Here is an 18,291-nt window from a genome sequence, read left to right as displayed (position 1 = left end):
TATAGTCTGCAGGCGTTAAATGAAAGAAGTCAGTGTTCCACCAGAGGGAGACAACGTTTCAGAAAAGGCATTGGAGCAAGCCAAAAAAGACATTTTAAGTGCAGCAGAGTAACCAGCGCACATACCTGTTAGCTCAGGTGAGTTTAAATGGCTGCTGTTGATAACAAGGGCATTTGCTAAATAGATGGTGTGTGTGCAACATTATACTGAAAGAACAATTATATTGTGCAGCTTATCTCACCACCTGTAATTAGTTAGGTGAAAGCTCCAAAATGCTTGCCTAATATGGCTGTTTATCCAAAAGGAAGTAAAGAGGGAGAGCTAGATAGATAGCATTGCATTACAGTACATGGCTATGCAATGCAGAGTTGCTGAAGTTGAACCAAAATGAGTTTGTCATCTGGCTTCTGCAACTTTTAACATGAAAAATACAATGAGGAGAAGAAAAGCAAAGCAAAAAGTCCATCCAAAAATCCGACAAACAAGCAAAAGCAACAAAAAGCATTGAATTCAATTCTTTTTGATTTTAGAAACTGCATTAAAGAATGAGTGCACTGGTCCTGGAAATGCTGCAATACCAGGTCAATGCGTGGAGTGGACAGAGCAAGCTCTTTTACCATCTCCCTGTTTTAAAAATCCATTTAATATATGGTCCCCAGATAGGGGACGTATCAGATATTAAACTGATAAGAACAGATACTACACTTGATCTTAGCCAAAAGGCCGAGAAGCGATAACCAGAATTGGTTTCGGCCTACGGTGCCACCCTCGGATCCTGAAAAGTCCATTTGTGGAGATGGCCACCTGGACTCCCGTTAAGAAGACATGTTGTCAACCTCTAGATCCCTTACATGCCTGCACTTTTCGGCTTGCTGCTGCAGCAATCCACGCGTTTTAGATCTGCATGACTCCAACTATTTTAGCACAGCACCCTCACCCCCTGCTGTTCCCACCCGCCTCAACACCGGTGGAAGGGAGGAGAACATTTAAGGTGGGGACGAGCAGCTGTCTACACTTAGCAGGAGTGTTGCTGATTACTTACCTTTCTTGCTGCTGCTCGCTGTCCAGCAGCAGACTGAAGGTGGCTGCTGCCGTGCGCTGGTATATAAAGGCTCAGAGCCTATTATGACACGCGCAGCCAGTGTTCCATTGCCACATTCCATCTACTGCAGGCAGGATACCTGGCTGGTTGAACGGCACTGAGAAGCTCACAGAGACCGCCATAAGCAACAGTTTAAAAGAATGCCACAGACTAATCAACCAAACTTTTTGGGTTGGGTTCTCTTTTATAGTCTGCAGGCGTTAAATGAAAGAAGTCAGTGTTCCACCAGAGGGAGACAACGTTTCAGAAAAGGCATTGGAGCAAGCCAAAAAAGACATTTTAAGTGCAGCAGAGTAACCAGCGCACATACCTGTTAGCTCAGGTGAGTTTAAATGGCTGCTGTTGATAATAAGGGCATTTGCTAAATAGATGGTGTGTGTGCAACAATATACTGAAAGAACAATTATATTGTGCAGCTTATCTCACCACCTGTAATTAGTTAGGTGAAAGCTCCAAAATGCTTGCCTAATATGGCTGTTTATCCAAAAGGAAGTAAAGAGGGAGAGCTAGATAGATAGCATTGCATTACAGTACATGGCTATGCAATGCAGAGTTGCTGAAGTTGAACCAAAATGAGTTTGTCATCTGGCTTCTGCAACTTTTAACATGAAAAATACAATGAGGAGAAGAAAAGCAAAGCCAAAAAGTCCATCCAAAAATCCGACAAACAAGCAAAAGCAGCAAAAAGCATTGAATTCAATTCTTTCTGATTTTAGAAACTGCATTAAAGAATGAGTGCACTGGTCCTGGAAATGCTGCAATACCAGGTCAATGCGTGGAGTGGACAGAGCAAGCTCTTTTACCATCTCCCTGTTCTAAAAATCCATTTAATATATGGTCCCCAGATAGGGGACGTATCAGATATTAAACTGATAAGAACAGATACTACACTTGATCTTAGCCAAAAGGCCGAGAAGCGATAACCAGAATTGGTTTCAGCCTACGGTGCCACCCTCGGATCCTGAAAAGTCCATTTGTGGAGATGGCCACCTGGGCTACCGTTAAGAAGACATGTTGTCAACCTCTAGATCCCTTACATGCCTGCACTTTTCGGCTTGCTGCTAAAGCAATCCACGCGTTTTAGATCTGCATGACTCCAACTATTTTAGCACAGCACCCTCACCCCCTGCTGTTCCCACCCGCCTCAACACCGGTGGAAGGGAGGAGAACCAATTAAGGGGGGGACGAGCAGCTGTCTACCCTTAGCAGGAGTGTTGCTGATTACTTACCTTTCCTGCTGCTGCTGGCTGTCCAGCAGCAGACTGAAGGTGGCTGCTGCCGTGCGCTGGTATATAAAGGCTCAGAGCCTATTATGACACGCGCAGCCAGTGTTCCATTGCCACATTCCATCTACTGCAGGCAGGATACCTGGCTGGTTGAACGGCACTGAGAAGCTCACAGAGACCGCCATAAGCAACAGTTTAAAAGAATGCCACAGACTAATCAACCAAACTTTTTGGGTTGGGTTATTTTTTATAGTCTGCAGGCGTTAAATGAAAGAAGTCAGTGTTCCACCAGAGGGAGACAACGTTTCAGAAAAGGCATTGGAGCAAGCCAAAAAAGACATTTTAAGTGCAGCAGAGTAACCAGCGCACATACAGTGGTGGCCAAAAGTATTGGCACCCCTGCAATTCTGTCAGGTAATACTCAGTTTCTTCCTGAAAATGATTGCAATCACAAATCTTTGGTATTATTATCTTCATTTAATTTGCTTGCAAGGAAAAAACACAAAAGAGAATGAAGCAAAAATCAAATCATTGATCATTTCACACAAAACTCCAAAAATGGGCCAGACAAAAGTATTGGCACCCTCAGCCTAATACTTGGTTGCACAACCTTTAGCCAAAATAGCTGCGAACAACCGCTTCCGTTAACCATCAATGAGTTTCTTACAATGCTCTGCTGGAATTGTAGACCATTCTTCTTTGGCAAACTGCTCCAGGTTCCTGATATTTGAAGGATGCCTTCTCCAAACTGCCATTTTGAGATCTCTCCACAGGTGTTCTATGGGATTCAGGTCTGGACTCATTGCTGGCCACCTTAGAAGTCTCCAGTGCTTTCTCTGAAACCATTTTATAGTGCTTTTGGAAGTGTGTTTTGGGTCATTGTCCTGCTGGAAGACCCATGACCTCTGAGGGAGACCCTGCTTTCTCACACTGGGCCCTACATTATGCTGCAAAATTTGTTGGTAGTCTTCAGACTTCATAATGCCATGCACACGGTCAAGCAATCCAGTGCCAGAGGCAGCAAATCAACCCCAAAACATCAGGGAACCTCCGCCATGTTTGACTGTAGGGACCGTGTTTTTTTCTTTGAATGCCTCTTTTTTTTTCCTGTACACTCTATGTTGATGCTTTTTCCCAAAAAGCTCTACTTTTGTCTCATCTTACCAGAGAACATTCTTCCAAAACGTTTTAGGCTTTCTCAGGTAAGTTTTGGCAAACTCCAGCCTGGCTTTTTTATGTCTCGGGGTAAGAAGTGGGGTCTTCCTGGGTATCCTACCATACAGTCCCTTTTCATTCAGACGCCGACGGATAGTACGGGTTGACACTGTTGTACCCTCGGACTGCAGGGTTGCTTGAACTTGTTTGGATGTTAGTCGAGGTTCTTTATCCACCATCCGCACAATCTTGCATTGAAATCTCTCGTCAATTTTTCTTTTCCGTTCACATCTAGGGAGGTTAGCCACAGTGCCATGGGCTTTAAACTTCTTGATGACACTGCGCACGGAAGACACAGGAACATTCAGGTCTTTGGAGATGGACTTGTAGCCTTGAGATTGCTCATGCTTCCTCACAATTTGGTTTCTCAAGTCCTCAGACAGTTCTTTGGTCTTCTTTCTTTTCTCCATGCTCAATGTGGTACACACAAGGACACAGGACAGAGGTTGAGTCAACTTTAATCCATGTTAACTGGCTGCAAGTGTGATTTAGTTATTGCCAACACCTGTTAGGTGCCACAGGTAAGTTACAGGTGCTGTTAATTACACGAATTAGAGAAGCATCACATGATTTTTCAAACAGTGTCAATACTTTTGTCCACCCCCTTTTTTAGGTTTGGTGTGGAATTATATCCAATTTGGCTTTAGGGCTATTGTTTTTCTGTTTTTTCATTGAAGACAAATTAAATGAAGATAATAATACCAAAGAATTTGTGATTGCAATCATTTTCAGGAAGAAACTGAGTATTATCTGACAGAATTGCAGGGGTGCCAATACTTTTGGCCACCACTGTACCTGTTAGCTCAGGTGAGGTTAAATGGCTGCTGTTGATAACAAGGGCATTTGCTAAATAGATGGTGTGTGTGCAACAATATACTGAAAGAACAATTATATTGTGCAGCTTATCTCACCACCTGTAATTAGTTAGGTGAAAGATCCAAAATGCTTGCCTAATATGGCTGTTTATCCAAAAGGAAGTAAAGAGGGAGAGCTAGATAGATAGCATTGCATTATAGTACATGGCTATGCAATGCAGAGTTGCTGAAGTTGAACCAAAATGAGTTTGTCATCTGGCTTCTGCAACTTTTAACATGAAAAATACAATGAGGAGAAGAAAAGCAAAGCCAAAAAGTCCATCCAAAAATCCGACAAACAAGCAAAAGCAACAAAAAGCATTGAATTCAATTCTTTCTGATTTTAGAAACTGCATTAAAGAATGAGTGCACTGGTCCTGGAAATGCTGCAATACCAGGTCAATGAGTGGAGTGGACAGAGCAAGCTCTTTTACCATCTCCCTGTTCTAAAAATCCATTTAATATATGGTCCCCAGATAGGGGACGTATCAGATATTAAACTGATAAGAACAGATACTACACTTGATCTTAGCCAAAAGGCCGAGAAGCGATAACCAGAATTGGTTTCGGCCTACGGTGCCACCCTCGGATCCTGAAAAGTCCATTTGTGGAGATGGCCACCTGGACTCCCGTTAAGAAGACATGTTGTCAACCTCTAGATCCCTTACATGCCTGCACTTTTCGGCTTGCTGCTGCAGCAATCCACGCGTTTTAGATCTGCATGACTCCAACTATTTTAGCACAGCACCCTCACCCCCTGCTGTTCCCATCCGCCTCACCGCCTCAACACCGGTGGAAGGGAGGAGAACCAATTAAGGGGGGGACGAGCAGCTGTCTACCCTTAGCAGGAGTGTTGCTGATTACTTACCTTTCCTGCTGCTGTTGGCTGTCCAGCAGCAGACTGAAGGTGGCTGCTGCCGTGCGCTGGTATATAAAGGCTCAGAGCCTATTATGACACGCGCAGCCAGTGTTCCATTGCCACATTCCATCTACTGCAGGCAGGATACCTGGCTGGTTGAACGGCACTGAGAAGCTCACAGAGACCGCCATAAGCAACAGTTTAAAAGAATGCCACAGACTAATCAACCAAACTTTTTGGGTTGGGTTATTTTTTATAGTCTGCAGGCGTTAAATGAAAGAAGTCAGTGTTCCACCAGAGGGAGACAACGTTTCAGAAAAGGCATTGGAGCAAGCCAAAAAAGACATTTTAAGTGCAGCAGAGTAACCAGCGCACATACAGTGGTGGCCAAAAGTATTGGCACCCCTGCAATTCTGTCAGGTAATACTCAGTTTCTTCCTGAAAATGATTGCAATCACAAATCTTTGGTATTATTATCTTCATTTAATTTGCTTGCAAGGAAAAAACACAAAAGAGAATGAAGCAAAAATCAAATCATTGATCATTTCACACAAAACTCCAAAAATGGGCCAGACAAAAGTATTGGCACCCTCAGCCTAATACTTGGTTGCACAACCTTTAGCCAAAATAGCTGCGAACAACCGCTTCCGTTAACCATCAATGAGTTTCTTACAATGCTCTGCTGGAATTGTAGACCATTCTTCTTTGGCAAACTGCTCCAGGTTCCTGATATTTGAAGGATGCCTTCTCCAAACTGCCATTTTGAGATCTCTCCACAGGTGTTCTATGGGATTCAGGTCTGGACTCATTGCTGGCCACCTTAGAAGTCTCCAGTGCTTTCTCTGAAACCATTTTATAGTGCTTTTGGAAGTGTGTTTTGGGTCATTGTCCTGCTGGAAGACCCATGACCTCTGAGGGAGACCCTGCTTTCTCACACTGGGCCCTACATTATGCTGCAAAATTTGTTGGTAGTCTTCAGACTTCATAATGCCATGCACACGGTCAAGCAATCCAGTGCCAGAGGCAGCAAATCAACCCCAAAACATCAGGGAACCTCCGCCATGTTTGACTGTAGGGACCGTGTTTTTTTCTTTGAATGCCTCTTTTTTTTTCCTGTACACTCTATGTTGATGCTTTTTCCCAAAAAGCTCTACTTTTGTCTCATCTTACCAGAGAACATTCTTCCAAAACGTTTTAGGCTTTCTCAGGTAAGTTTTGGCAAACTCCAGCCTGGCTTTTTTATGTCTCGGGGTAAGAAGTGGGGTCTTCCTGGGTATCCTACCATACAGTCCCTTTTCATTCAGACGCCGACGGATAGTACGGGTTGACACTGTTGTACCCTCGGACTGCAGGGTTGCTTGAACTTGTTTGGATGTTAGTCGAGGTTCTTTATCCACCATCCGCACAATCTTGCATTGAAATCTCTCGTCAATTTTTCTTTTCCGTCCACATCTAGGGAGGTTAGCCACAGTGCCATGGGCTTTAAACTTCTTGATGACACTGCGCACGGAAGACACAGGAACATTCAGGTTTTTGGAGATGGACTTGTAGCCTTGAGATTGCTCATGCTTCCTCACAATTTGGTTTCTCAAGTCCTCAGACAGTTCTTTGGTCTTCTTTCTTTTCTCCATGCTCAATGTGGTACACACAAGGACACAGGACAGAGGTTGAGTCAACTTTAATCCATGTTAACTGGCTGCAAGTGTGATTTAGTTATTGCCAACACCTGTTAGGTGCCACAGGTAAGTTACAGGTGCTGTTAATTACACGAATTAGAGAAGCATCACATGATTTTTCAAACAGTGCCAATACTTTTGTCCACCCCCTTTTTTAGGTTTGGTGTGGAATTATATCCAATTTGGCTTTAGGGCAATTGTTTTTCTGTTTTTTCATTGAAGACAAATTAAATGAAGATAATAATACCAAAGAATTTGTGATTGCAATCATTTTCAGGAAGAAACTGAGTATTATCTGACAGAATTGCAGGGGTGCCAATACTTTTGGCCACCACTGTACCTGTTAGCTCAGGTGAGGTTAAATGGCTGCTGTTGATAACAAGGGCATTTGCTAAATAGATGGTGTGTGTGCAACAATATACTGAAAGAACAATTATATTGTGCAGCTTATCTCACCACCTGTAATTAGTTAGGTGAAAGCTCCAAAATGCTTGCCTAATATGGCTGTTTATCCAAAAGGAAGTAAAGAGGGAGAGCTAGATAGATAGCATTGCATTATAGTACATGGCTATGCAATGCAGAGTTGCTGAAGTTGAACCAAAATGAGTTTGTCATCTGGCTTCTGCAACTTTTAACATGAAAAATACAATGAGGAGAAGAAAAGCAAAGCCAAAAAGTCCATCCAAAAATCCGACAAACATGCAAAAGCAACAAAAAGCATTGAATTCAATTCTTTCTGATTTTAGAAACTGCATTAAAGAATGAGTGCACTGGTCCTGGAAATGCTGCAATACCAGGTCAATGAGTGGAGTGGACAGAGCAAGCTCTTTTACCATCTCCCTGTTCTAAAAATCCATTTAATATATGGTCCCCAGATAGGGGACGTATCAGATATTAAACTGATAAGAACAGATACTACACTTGATCTTAGCCAAAAGGCCGAGAAGCGATAACCAGAATTGGTTTCGGCCTATGGTGCCACCCTCGGATCCTGAAAAGTCCATTTGTGGAGATGGCCACCTGGGCTCCCGTTAAGAAGACATGTTGTCAACCTCTAGATCCCTTATATGCCTGCACTTTTCGGCTTGCTGCTGCAGCAATCCACGCGTTTTAGATCTGCATGACTCCAACTATTTTAGCACAGCACCCTCACCCCCTGCTGTTCCCACCCGCCTCAACATCGGTGGAAGGGAGGAGAACCAATTAAAGGGGGAACGAGCAGCTGTCTACCCTTAGCAGGAGTGTTGCTGATTACTTACCTTTCCTGCTGCTGCTGGCTGTCCAGCAGCAGACTGAAGGTGGCTGCTGCCGTGCGCTGGTATATAAAGGCTCAGAGCCTATTATGACACGCGCAGCCAGTGTTCCATTGCCACATTCCATCTACTGCAGGCAGGATACCTGGCTGGTTGAACGGCACTGAGAAGCTCACAGAGACCGCCATAAGCAACAGTTTAAAAGAATGCCACAGACTAATCAACCAAACTTTTTGGGTTGGGTTATTTTTTATAGTCTGCAGGCGTTAAATGAAAGAAGTCAGTGTTCCACCAGAGGGAGACAACGTTTCAGAAAAGGCATTGGAGCAAGCCAAAAAAGACATTTTAAGTGCAGCAGAGTAACCAACGCACATACAGTGGTGGCCAAAAGTATTGGCACCCCTGCAATTCTGTCAGGTAATACTCAGTTTCTTCCTGAAAATGATTGCAATCACAAATCTTTGGTATTATTATCTTCATTTAATTTGCTTGCAAGGAAAAAACACAAAAGAGAATGAAGCAAAAATCAAATCATTGATCATTTCACACAAAACTCCAAAAATGGGCCAGACAAAAGTATTGGCACCCTCAGCCTAATACTTGGTTGCACAACCTTTAGCCAAAATAGCTGCGAACAACCGCTTCTGTTAACCATCAATGAGTTTCTTACAATGCTCTGCTGGAATTGTAGACCATTCTTCTTTGGCAAACTGCTCCAGGTTCCTGATATTTGAAGGGTGCCTTCTTCAAACTGCCATTTTGAGATCTCTCCACAGGTGTTCTATGGGATTCAGGTCTGGACTCATTGCTGGCCACCTTAGAAGTCTCCAGTGCTTTCTCTCAAACCATTTTATAGTGCTTTTGGAAGTGTGTTTTGGGTCATTGTCCTGCTGGAAGACCCATGACCTCTGAGGGAGACCCAGCTTTCTCACACTGGGCCCTACATTATGCTGCAAAATTTGTTGGTAGTCTTCAGACTTCATAATGCCATGCACACGGTCAAGCAATCCAGTGCCAGAGGCAGCAAATCAACCCCAAAACATCAGGGAACCTCCGCCATGTTTGACTGTAGGGACCGTGTTTTTTTCTTTGAATGCCTCTTTTTTTTTCCTGTACACTCTATGTTGATGCTTTTTCCCAAAAAGCTCTACTTTTGTCTCATCTTACCAGAGAACATTCTTCCAAAACGTTTTAGGCTTTCTCAGGTAAGTTTTGGCAAACTCCAGCCTGGCTTTTTTATGTCTCGGGGTAAGAAGTGGGGTCTTCCTGGGTATCCTACCATACAGTCCCTTTTCATTCAGACGCCGACGGATAGTACGGGTTGACACTGTTGTACCCTCGGACTGCAGGGTTGCTTGAACTTGTTTGGATGTTAGTCGAGGTTCTTTATCCACCATCCGCACAATCTTGCATTGAAATCTCTCGTCAATTTTTCTTTTCCGTTCACATCTAGGGAGGTTAGCCACAGTGCCATGGGCTTTAAACTTCTTGATGACACTGCGCACGGAAGACACAGGAACATTCAGGTCTTTGGAGATGGACTTGTAGCCTTGAGATTGCTCATGCTTCCTCACAATTTGGTTTCTCAAGTCCTCAGACAGTTCTTTGGTCTTCTTTCTTTTCTCCATGCTCAATGTGGTACACACAAGGACACAGGACAGAGGTTGAGTCAACTTTAATCCATGTTAACTGGCTGCAAGTGTGATTTAGTTATTGCCAACACCTGTTAGGTGCCACAGATAAGTTACAGGTGCTGTTAATTACACGAATTAGAGAAGCATCACATGATTTTTCAAACAGTGCCAATACTTTTGTCCACCCCCTTTTTTAGGTTTGGTGTGGAATTATATCCAATTTGGCTTTAGGGCAATTCTTTTTGTGTTTTTTTCATTGAAGACAAATTAAATGAAGATAATAATACCAAAGAATTTCTGATTGCAATCATTTTCAGGAAGAAACTGAGTATTATCTGACAGAATTGCAGGGGTGCCAATACTTTTGGCCACCACTGTACCTGTTAGCTCAGGTGAGGTTAAATGGCTGCTGTTGATAACAAGGGCATTTGCTAAATAGATGGTGTGTGTGCAACAATATACTGAAAGAACAATTATATTGTGCAGCTTATCTCACCACCTGTAATTAGTTAGGTGAAAGCTCCAAAATGCTTGCCTAATATGGCTGTTTATCCAAAAGGAAGTAAAGAGGGAGAGCTAGATAGATAGCATTGCATTATAGTACATGGCTATGCAATGCAGAGTTGCTGAAGTTGAACCAAAATGAGTTTGTCATCTGGCTTCTGCAACTTTTAACATGAAAAATACAATGAGGAGAAGAAAAGCAAAGCCAAAAAGTCCATCCAAAAATCCGACAAACATGCAAAAGCAACAAAAAGCATTGAATTCAATTCTTTCTGATTTTAGAAACTGCATTAAAGAATGAGTGCACTGGTCCTGGAAATGCTGCAATACCAGGTCAATGAGTGGAGTGGACAGAGCAAGCTCTTTTACCATCTCCCTGTTCTAAAAATCCATTTAATATATGGTCCCCAGATAGGGGACGTATCAGATATTAAACTGATAAGAACAGATACTACACTTGATCTTAGCCAAAAGGCCGAGAAGCGATAACCAGAATTGGTTTCGGCCTATGGTGCCACCCTCGGATCCTGAAAAGTCCATTTGTGGAGATGGCCACCTGGGCTCCCGTTAAGAAGACATGTTGTCAACCTCTAGATCCCTTACATGCCTGCACTTTTCGGCTTGCTGCTGCAGCAATCCACGCGTTTTAGATCTGCATGACTCCAACTATTTTAGCACAGCACCCTCACCCCCTGCTGTTCCCACCCGCCTCAACATCGGTGGAAGGGAGGAGAACCAATTAAAGGGGGAACGAGCAGCTGTCTACCCTTAGCAGGAGTGTTGCTGATTACTTACCTTTCCTGCTGCTGCTGGCTGTCCAGCAGCAGACTGAAGGTGGCTGCTGCCGTGCGCTGGTATATAAAGGCTCAGAGCCTATTATGACACGCGCAGCCAGTGTTCCATTGCCACATTCCATCTACTGCAGGCAGGATACCTGGCTGGTTGAACGGCACTGAGAAGCTCACAGAGACCGCCATAAGCAACAGTTTAAAAGAATGCCACAGACTAATCAACCAAACTTTTTGGGTTGGGTTATTTTTTATAGTCTGCAGGCGTTAAATGAAAGAAGTCAGTGTTCCACCAGAGGGAGACAACGTTTCAGAAAAGGCATTGGAGCAAGCCAAAAAAGACATTTTAAGTGCAGCAGAGTAACCAACGCACATACAGTGGTGGCCAAAAGTATTGGCACCCCTGCAATTCTGTCAGGTAATACTCAGTTTCTTCCTGAAAATGATTGCAATCACAAATCTTTGGTATTATTATCTTCATTTAATTTGCTTGCAAGGAAAAAACACAAAAGAGAATGAAGCAAAAATCAAATCATTGATCATTTCACACAAAACTCCAAAAATGGGCCAGACAAAAGTATTGGCACCCTCAGCCTAATACTTGGTTGCACAACCTTTAGCCAAAATAGCTGCGAACAACCGCTTCTGTTAACCATCAATGAGTTTCTTACAATGCTCTGCTGGAATTGTAGACCATTCTTCTTTGGCAAACTGCTCCAGGTTCCTGATATTTGAAGGGTGCCTTCTTCAAACTGCCATTTTGAGATCTCTCCACAGGTGTTCTATGGGATTCAGGTCTGGACTCATTGCTGGCCACCTTAGAAGTCTCCAGTGCTTTCTCTCAAACCATTTTATAGTGCTTTTGGAAGTGTGTTTTGGGTCATTGTCCTGCTGGAAGACCCATGACCTCTGAGGGAGACCCAGCTTTCTCACACTGGGCCCTACATTATGCTGCAAAATTTGTTGGTAGTCTTCAGACTTCATAATGCCATGCACACGGTCAAGCAATCCAGTGCCAGAGGCAGCAAATCAACCCCAAAACATCAGGGAACCTCCGCCATGTTTGACTGTAGGGACCGTGTTTTTTTCTTTGAATGCCTCTTTTTTTTTCCTGTACACTCTATGTTGATGCTTTTTCCCAAAAAGCTCTACTTTTGTCTCATCTTACCAGAGAACATTCTTCCAAAACGTTTTAGGCTTTCTCAGGTAAGTTTTGGCAAACTCCAGCCTGGCTTTTTTATGTCTCGGGGTAAGAAGTGGGGTCTTCCTGGGTATCCTACCATACAGTCCCTTTTCATTCAGACGCCGACGGATAGTACGGGTTGACACTGTTGTACCCTCGGACTGCAGGGTTGCTTGAACTTGTTTGGATGTTAGTCGAGGTTCTTTATCCACCATCCGCACAATCTTGCATTGAAATCTCTCGTCAATTTTTCTTTTCCGTTCACATCTAGGGAGGTTAGCCACAGTGCCATGGGCTTTAAACTTCTTGATGACACTGCGCACGGAAGACACAGGAACATTCAGGTCTTTGGAGATGGACTTGTAGCCTTGAGATTGCTCATGCTTCCTCACAATTTGGTTTCTCAAGTCCTCAGACAGTTCTTTGGTCTTCTTTCTTTTCTCCATGCTCAATGTGGTACACACAAGGACACAGGACAGAGGTTGAGTCAACTTTAATCCATGTTAACTGGCTGCAAGTGTGATTTAGTTATTGCCAACACCTGTTAGGTGCCACAGATAAGTTACAGGTGCTGTTAATTACACGAATTAGAGAAGCATCACATGATTTTTCAAACAGTGCCAATACTTTTGTCCACCCCCTTTTTTAGGTTTGGTGTGGAATTATATCCAATTTGGCTTTAGGGCAATTCTTTTTGTGTTTTTTTCATTGAAGACAAATTAAATGAAGATAATAATACCAAAGAATTTCTGATTGCAAACATTTTCAGGAAGAAACTGAGTATTATCTGACAGAATTGCAGGGGTGCCAATACTTTTGGCCACCACTGTACCTGTTAGCTCAGGTGAGGTTAAATGGCTGCTGTTGCTAACAAGGGCATTTGCTAAATAGATGGTGTGTGTGCAACAATATACTGAAAGAACAATTATATTGTGCAGCTTATCTCACCACCAGTAATTAGTTAGGTGAAATCTCCAAAATGCTTGCCTAATATGGCTGTTTATCCAAAAGGAAGTAAAGAGGGAGAGCTAGATAGATAGCATTGCATTACAGTACATGGCTATGCAATGCAGAGTTGCTGAAGTTGAACCAAAATGAGTTTGTCATCTGGCTTCTGCAACTTTTAACATGAAAAATACAATGAGGAGAAGAAAAGCAAAGCCAAAAAGTCCATCCAAAAATCCGACAAACAAGCAAAAGCAACAAAAACCATTGAATTCAATTCTTTCTGATTTTAGAAACTGCATTAAAGAATGAGTGCACTGGTCCTGGAAATGCTGCAATACCAGGTCAATGCGTGGAGTGGACAGAGCAAGCTCTTTTACCATCTCCCTGTTCTAAAAATCCATTTAATATATGGTCCCCAGATAGGGGACGTATCAGATATTAAACTGATAAGAACAGATACTACACTTGATCTTAGCCAAAAGGCCGAGAAGCGATAACCAGAATTGGTTTCGGCCTACGGTGCCACCCTCGGATCCTGAAAAGTCCATTTGTGGAGATGGCCACCTGGACTCCCGTTAAGAAGACATGTTGTCAACCTCTAGATCCCTTACATGCCTGCACTTTTCGGCTTGCTGCTGCAGCAATCCACGCGTTTTAGATCTGCATGACTCCAACTATTTTAGCACAGCACCCTCACCCCCTGCTGTTCCCATCCGCCTCACCGCCTCAACACCGGTGGAAGGGAGGAGAACCAATTAAGGGGGGGACGAGCAGCTGTCTACCCTTAGCAGGAGTGTTGCTGATTACTTACCTTTCCTGTTGCTGCTGGCTGTCCAGCAGCAGACTGAAGGTGGCTGCTGCCGTGCGCTGGTATATAAAGGCTCAGAGCCTATTATGACACGCGCAGCCAGTGTTCCATTGCCACATTCCATCTACTGCAGGCAGGATACCTGGCTGGTTGAACGGCACTGAGAAGCTCACAGAGACCGCCATAAGCAACAGTTTAAAAGAATGCCACAGACTAATCAACCAAACTTTTTGGGTTGGGTTATTTTTTATAGTCTGCAGGCGTTAAATGAAAGAAGTCAGTGTTCCACCAGAGGGAGACAACTAGAGATGAGCGTTGTTCTACTCGAACTGTTCGCCAATCTCAAATTCGAGCTGTTTTGGGCGGTGTTCGAGCCGTTCGGCGAACACGAACGATTTGAGAAAAATTCGGCTGTTCGAGGTTATGTTCGATAACTGTTCGTGCACCAAAATCATAACTGGATTTTTTCTCAGTAATGATGAAAATAAATGTTTATACGCAGTTTGAGTGTACAGCGGGGTGGGGGGAGGGGCAGGGGATGGATCTCTGCAGGAACAATGAAGATCTCCATTTTTTTTTCTCTTTCCCGCATTTACAGTGGGAGGTGCAATCTGTCAGCCTATCAGCAGCGCACACACGGAGCGAAGTGATTTTTTTCACACAAGCAAGGGCATGTGTCATTGGCAGTGTATGTCACATGTCCTTCATGTCCCTACATCCATCATGGTGGGTATATGCCCCCCCTCCATCCATCCTGGTGGGTATATACCCCCCCTCCATACTGGTGGGTATATACCCCCTCCATCCATCCTGGTGGGTATATGCCCCCCCTCCATCCATCCTGGTGTGTATATGCCCCCTACATCCTGGTGGGTTTATGCCTCCTCCTCCATCCTGGTGGGTTTATGACTCCTCCTCCTCCATCCTTGTGGTTTTATGCCCCCATATATTCAATGCAAAGGAAAAAAAAATCAAAACAATAAACGCTTCTACTCACCTTCCACGTTTCCATGCAGCGCTGTGTCTGTGTTGCCTGAAGATGTCGGCGGTGATAACAGCAGAGAAGCTGAGATCACCGCACGGCGCCGCCACAGATACTCACTCGAGGCCTCCACTCCCAGGCATTTCCTCCCCGGCAGCTCCTGTCATGGCACGCTCTGACTGAGCAGTGCGTGCAACGACAGGGGGAATGTACAGCTTACACTGCAGGCTCCACAAAGATGGCTGCAATCTCCTCCCACGGCTGCGGCCTGAACAGCCAAGGGGGCGTGCCCAGGTCACAGCTAGAGGCAGGAGGAGCGGCCTCTAATGTTAGAGATAGGGTCGGTGACAGACTACTGTCTCTTATGGCCAGGGCTGCCGTAAATGAGGTGTGTAAGAGCGCTTCTTACACCCCCCCCCAAATAAAAATGGCAGCCCCTAGTGGCCAATGTAAAAATAAATAAATAAAAAACTAATAAAGTGGTACATTTAATTTTGTATTAAAAATAATTGATTACATAATTATTAATACAAAACATAAAATCGTGGCCCCTTCCCTGTAAGAATAGCACATGGCTCTTTTCACGTCTGGTTATTTCTCTAACAGGTAGAATATGCTCCGTTATAGACCAGGGACAGGTTTACAGCTCTATTTTTTGTGGACGATTGATCTGTAAATCAGAACTGAGACCGGTCCGATTTTCATCCGATTTGTAGATAAAGATCATCTATTGAAGTCAATGAGTCTGTCAGAAAAATGGCCAGAACCAACCATGTTGCCTGTACTGCCTGTTTTCCAGTGTCTATAGGCCGGGCAAGCGAGGCTAGGAAACCTTTAGCTTTTTACTTTACATATAAAAAAATATGCCCCACTGAGGAGAAAAACTGCCACACTGACCAAAATCAGATGAAAATGAGAAAAAAACACTGATTAAAACCTGACATGTGAACGGGGCCTTAGGCCTTAATCAGATGTCAGTGACTTATCGTATATGCAAAAAATGTCTGAAAGTGGTCAGTTTTTATCTTCAGCGTTTCATCAGCTTTTCTTGTATGCAAAATAAATCCATAAATTGAGAAGCTTCTCCTATGGTAACAGTGTTATCACAGACAGCACATGGATGGCAATGCCAGCTGTCAGCGATGTCATGGACCCATAGATCTGACTGGAGAATTTTCATCAACCACTAGGATAAAAAACGGACACTACGCGGTTTTCAAAAAAAAAATGACATGTGGACGACTCCACAGATTATATTGTGTATGTGATCTATCCGTAACAAATATGGAGAGGACACAAACATGAAAAACAGACGTCTGAATGAGGCCAAAGATATATGTGTACACCCTGATAAGGGAGCGAGAAATATCTATTTCAGATTTGCCAATGAGTCCATGGCAGAAAATTCCAGTTAACCCCTTTATCACCTCAGGTTTTTCCGTTTTCATTTTTTGCTCCCTTCTTCCCAGAGCCATAACTTTTTTATTTTCCCGTCAATATGGCCATGTGAGGGCTTGTTTTATTGTGGGATGAGTTATTCTTTTGAACACCACCATTGATTTTACCATATTGTGCACTGGAAAATGGGAAAAATATCCAAGTGCAGTGAAATGGCAAAAAAGTGCAATTCCACAAAAGTTTTTTTTTTACCATGTTCAGTAAATGCTAACACTGACCGGCCATTATGATTCTCCAGGTCATTACGAGTTCGTAGTTACCAAACATGTGGAGCTTCTATTTTATTTAAGTGGTGAAATCAAAATTCAAAGCTTGTAAAAAAAAATAATCATTTTTCCGAGTCCCGTAGCGTCTCCATTTTTCGTGATCTAGAGCCGGGTCAGGGGTTATTTTTTGCGCACTGAGCTGACATTTTTATTGATACCGTTTTGGTGTAGATATGATGCTATCATCGCCTGTTATTACATTTTAATGCAATGTTGCGGCGACCAAAACAACTTAATTCTGGAGTTTTCTTTTTTTTCTCGTTATACAGTTTACTGATGGAAGTCATTCTTTTTATATATTGATAGATCGGGCGATTCTAAATGCGGAGATACCAAACGTGTATTTTTGATTGTTTTATTTTGAATGGGGTAAAAGGGGGGTGATTTGAACTTTTAAATATTTTTTTTTACTTTTTACATGCATCAATAGTCTCCTTAGCAGACTAGAAGCTGTGATCTTCCGATCGCTTGTGTTACACAAATGGCCGCCTGAGGCAGCAGATGCGCAATTGAGACCTCAGTAGCCGAGATCTCAGGAGACATTTGCTTGGTTTGGCTTTCTACTTCTTTATCTAACTGTATTGCCCTCTATATCATCCATTCTGTATGGACTGCTCTGTACTCATATTGGACATTTATGCATTTAGTAGGGCTTAAGGGGATTATTGTGCTTGTTATCCATCAAATCTGTAGATGCGCTCACTAATTAGACTTTGTTTAAGGGAATTTTAAAGTATAATATTGATAACGGTCCTGCATAGTGACAAGATTATGTTACAGGATTCTGGACAAATGTACAGTGCCAGTTATTCAAGGGTTAATTCTTTGGAACACTGAGAGAGACTTTCTAGCCAGTGAAACACCAGTAATGAACACCTGTGGTAACTACGGAAACTGTGCTGATGTCATAAACACTTACATCTATGATATAGAAGATGATTCCGGAACCACAGGTCATTCAGCCGTATGAAGCGCCGTACTTGATGTGTCTGGAGACCTGGAGCTTCATCACTCCACAACATGTAAGGGAGGAAGGGGATACGGCCTAGCCAGCCAGATCAGCCATACCGCCTAGCCAGCCAGATCAGCCATACCGCCTAGCCAGCCAGATCAGCCATACCGCCTAGCCAGCCAGATCAGCCATATCGCCTAGCCAGCCAGATCAAACTAACCCTAGCGATCAGTGGGGTGACAGATGTTGCAGCCAGATCTCCCTCACGTCCGGTACTAGTTGCCTTCACCTTTATGTGTACGGCCTGGAGATGTCGCATTAGACTTCTCCATATGGTGCTCGCACAGAGCACCTACTTTGACCTTTTCCATTACTGTCTGTTTTCTCATGATGTAATGTGTAACTTGTGTGACTATGTGATGTCACTGCTATCATATCTATAGTGGATGTATATCATGTCTCACTGTGCTGTTACTTGTTGGCACTATCCTTCTAAGCCCGAGGGATGGGCAAGTCCTCCAGCCATGGTTCCCTAGAGGTTTCCTCCACAGGGGGTTTTCCTCTCCTGAGTGCTGACGGATGA

The 18,291-nt window shown here is 43.5% G+C and overlaps 6 non-coding genes across 6 annotated transcripts; all 6 read right to left on the bottom strand.

The window, feature by feature from the left end:
* Positions 1 to 544: 544 nt before the first annotated feature.
* Positions 545 to 735, bottom strand: LOC141217556 (U2 spliceosomal RNA). The gene has a single exon (XR_012286387.1). It is a non-coding gene; the product is annotated as a U2 spliceosomal RNA (small nuclear RNA).
* Positions 736 to 1,832: 1,097 nt separating this feature from the next.
* Positions 1,833 to 2,023, bottom strand: LOC141217555 (U2 spliceosomal RNA). Its single transcript, XR_012286386.1, has one exon. It is a non-coding gene; the product is annotated as a U2 spliceosomal RNA (small nuclear RNA).
* Positions 2,024 to 4,758: 2,735 nt separating this feature from the next.
* Positions 4,759 to 4,949, bottom strand: LOC141217586 (U2 spliceosomal RNA). Its single transcript, XR_012286416.1, has one exon. It is a non-coding gene; the product is annotated as a U2 spliceosomal RNA (small nuclear RNA).
* A 2,743-nt stretch (positions 4,950 to 7,692) lies between these two features.
* On the bottom strand, positions 7,693 to 7,883 carry LOC141217584 (U2 spliceosomal RNA). The gene has a single exon (XR_012286414.1). It is a non-coding gene; the product is annotated as a U2 spliceosomal RNA (small nuclear RNA).
* Positions 7,884 to 10,619: 2,736 nt separating this feature from the next.
* On the bottom strand, positions 10,620 to 10,810 carry LOC141217583 (U2 spliceosomal RNA). The gene has a single exon (XR_012286413.1). It is a non-coding gene; the product is annotated as a U2 spliceosomal RNA (small nuclear RNA).
* A 2,736-nt stretch (positions 10,811 to 13,546) lies between these two features.
* Positions 13,547 to 13,737, bottom strand: LOC141217554 (U2 spliceosomal RNA). Its single transcript, XR_012286385.1, has one exon. It is a non-coding gene; the product is annotated as a U2 spliceosomal RNA (small nuclear RNA).
* Between the last annotated feature and the right edge of the window lie 4,554 nt (positions 13,738 to 18,291).

The sequence above is a fragment of the Phyllobates terribilis genome, unplaced genomic scaffold, assembly GCF_046119375.1.
Source record: "Phyllobates terribilis strain yellow unplaced genomic scaffold, ASM4611937v1 Scaffold_241__1_contigs__length_2998254, whole genome shotgun sequence".
Lineage (NCBI taxonomy): Eukaryota > Metazoa > Chordata > Amphibia > Anura > Dendrobatidae > Phyllobates > Phyllobates terribilis.
This window is presented reverse-complemented; position numbering and strand designations above follow the sequence as displayed.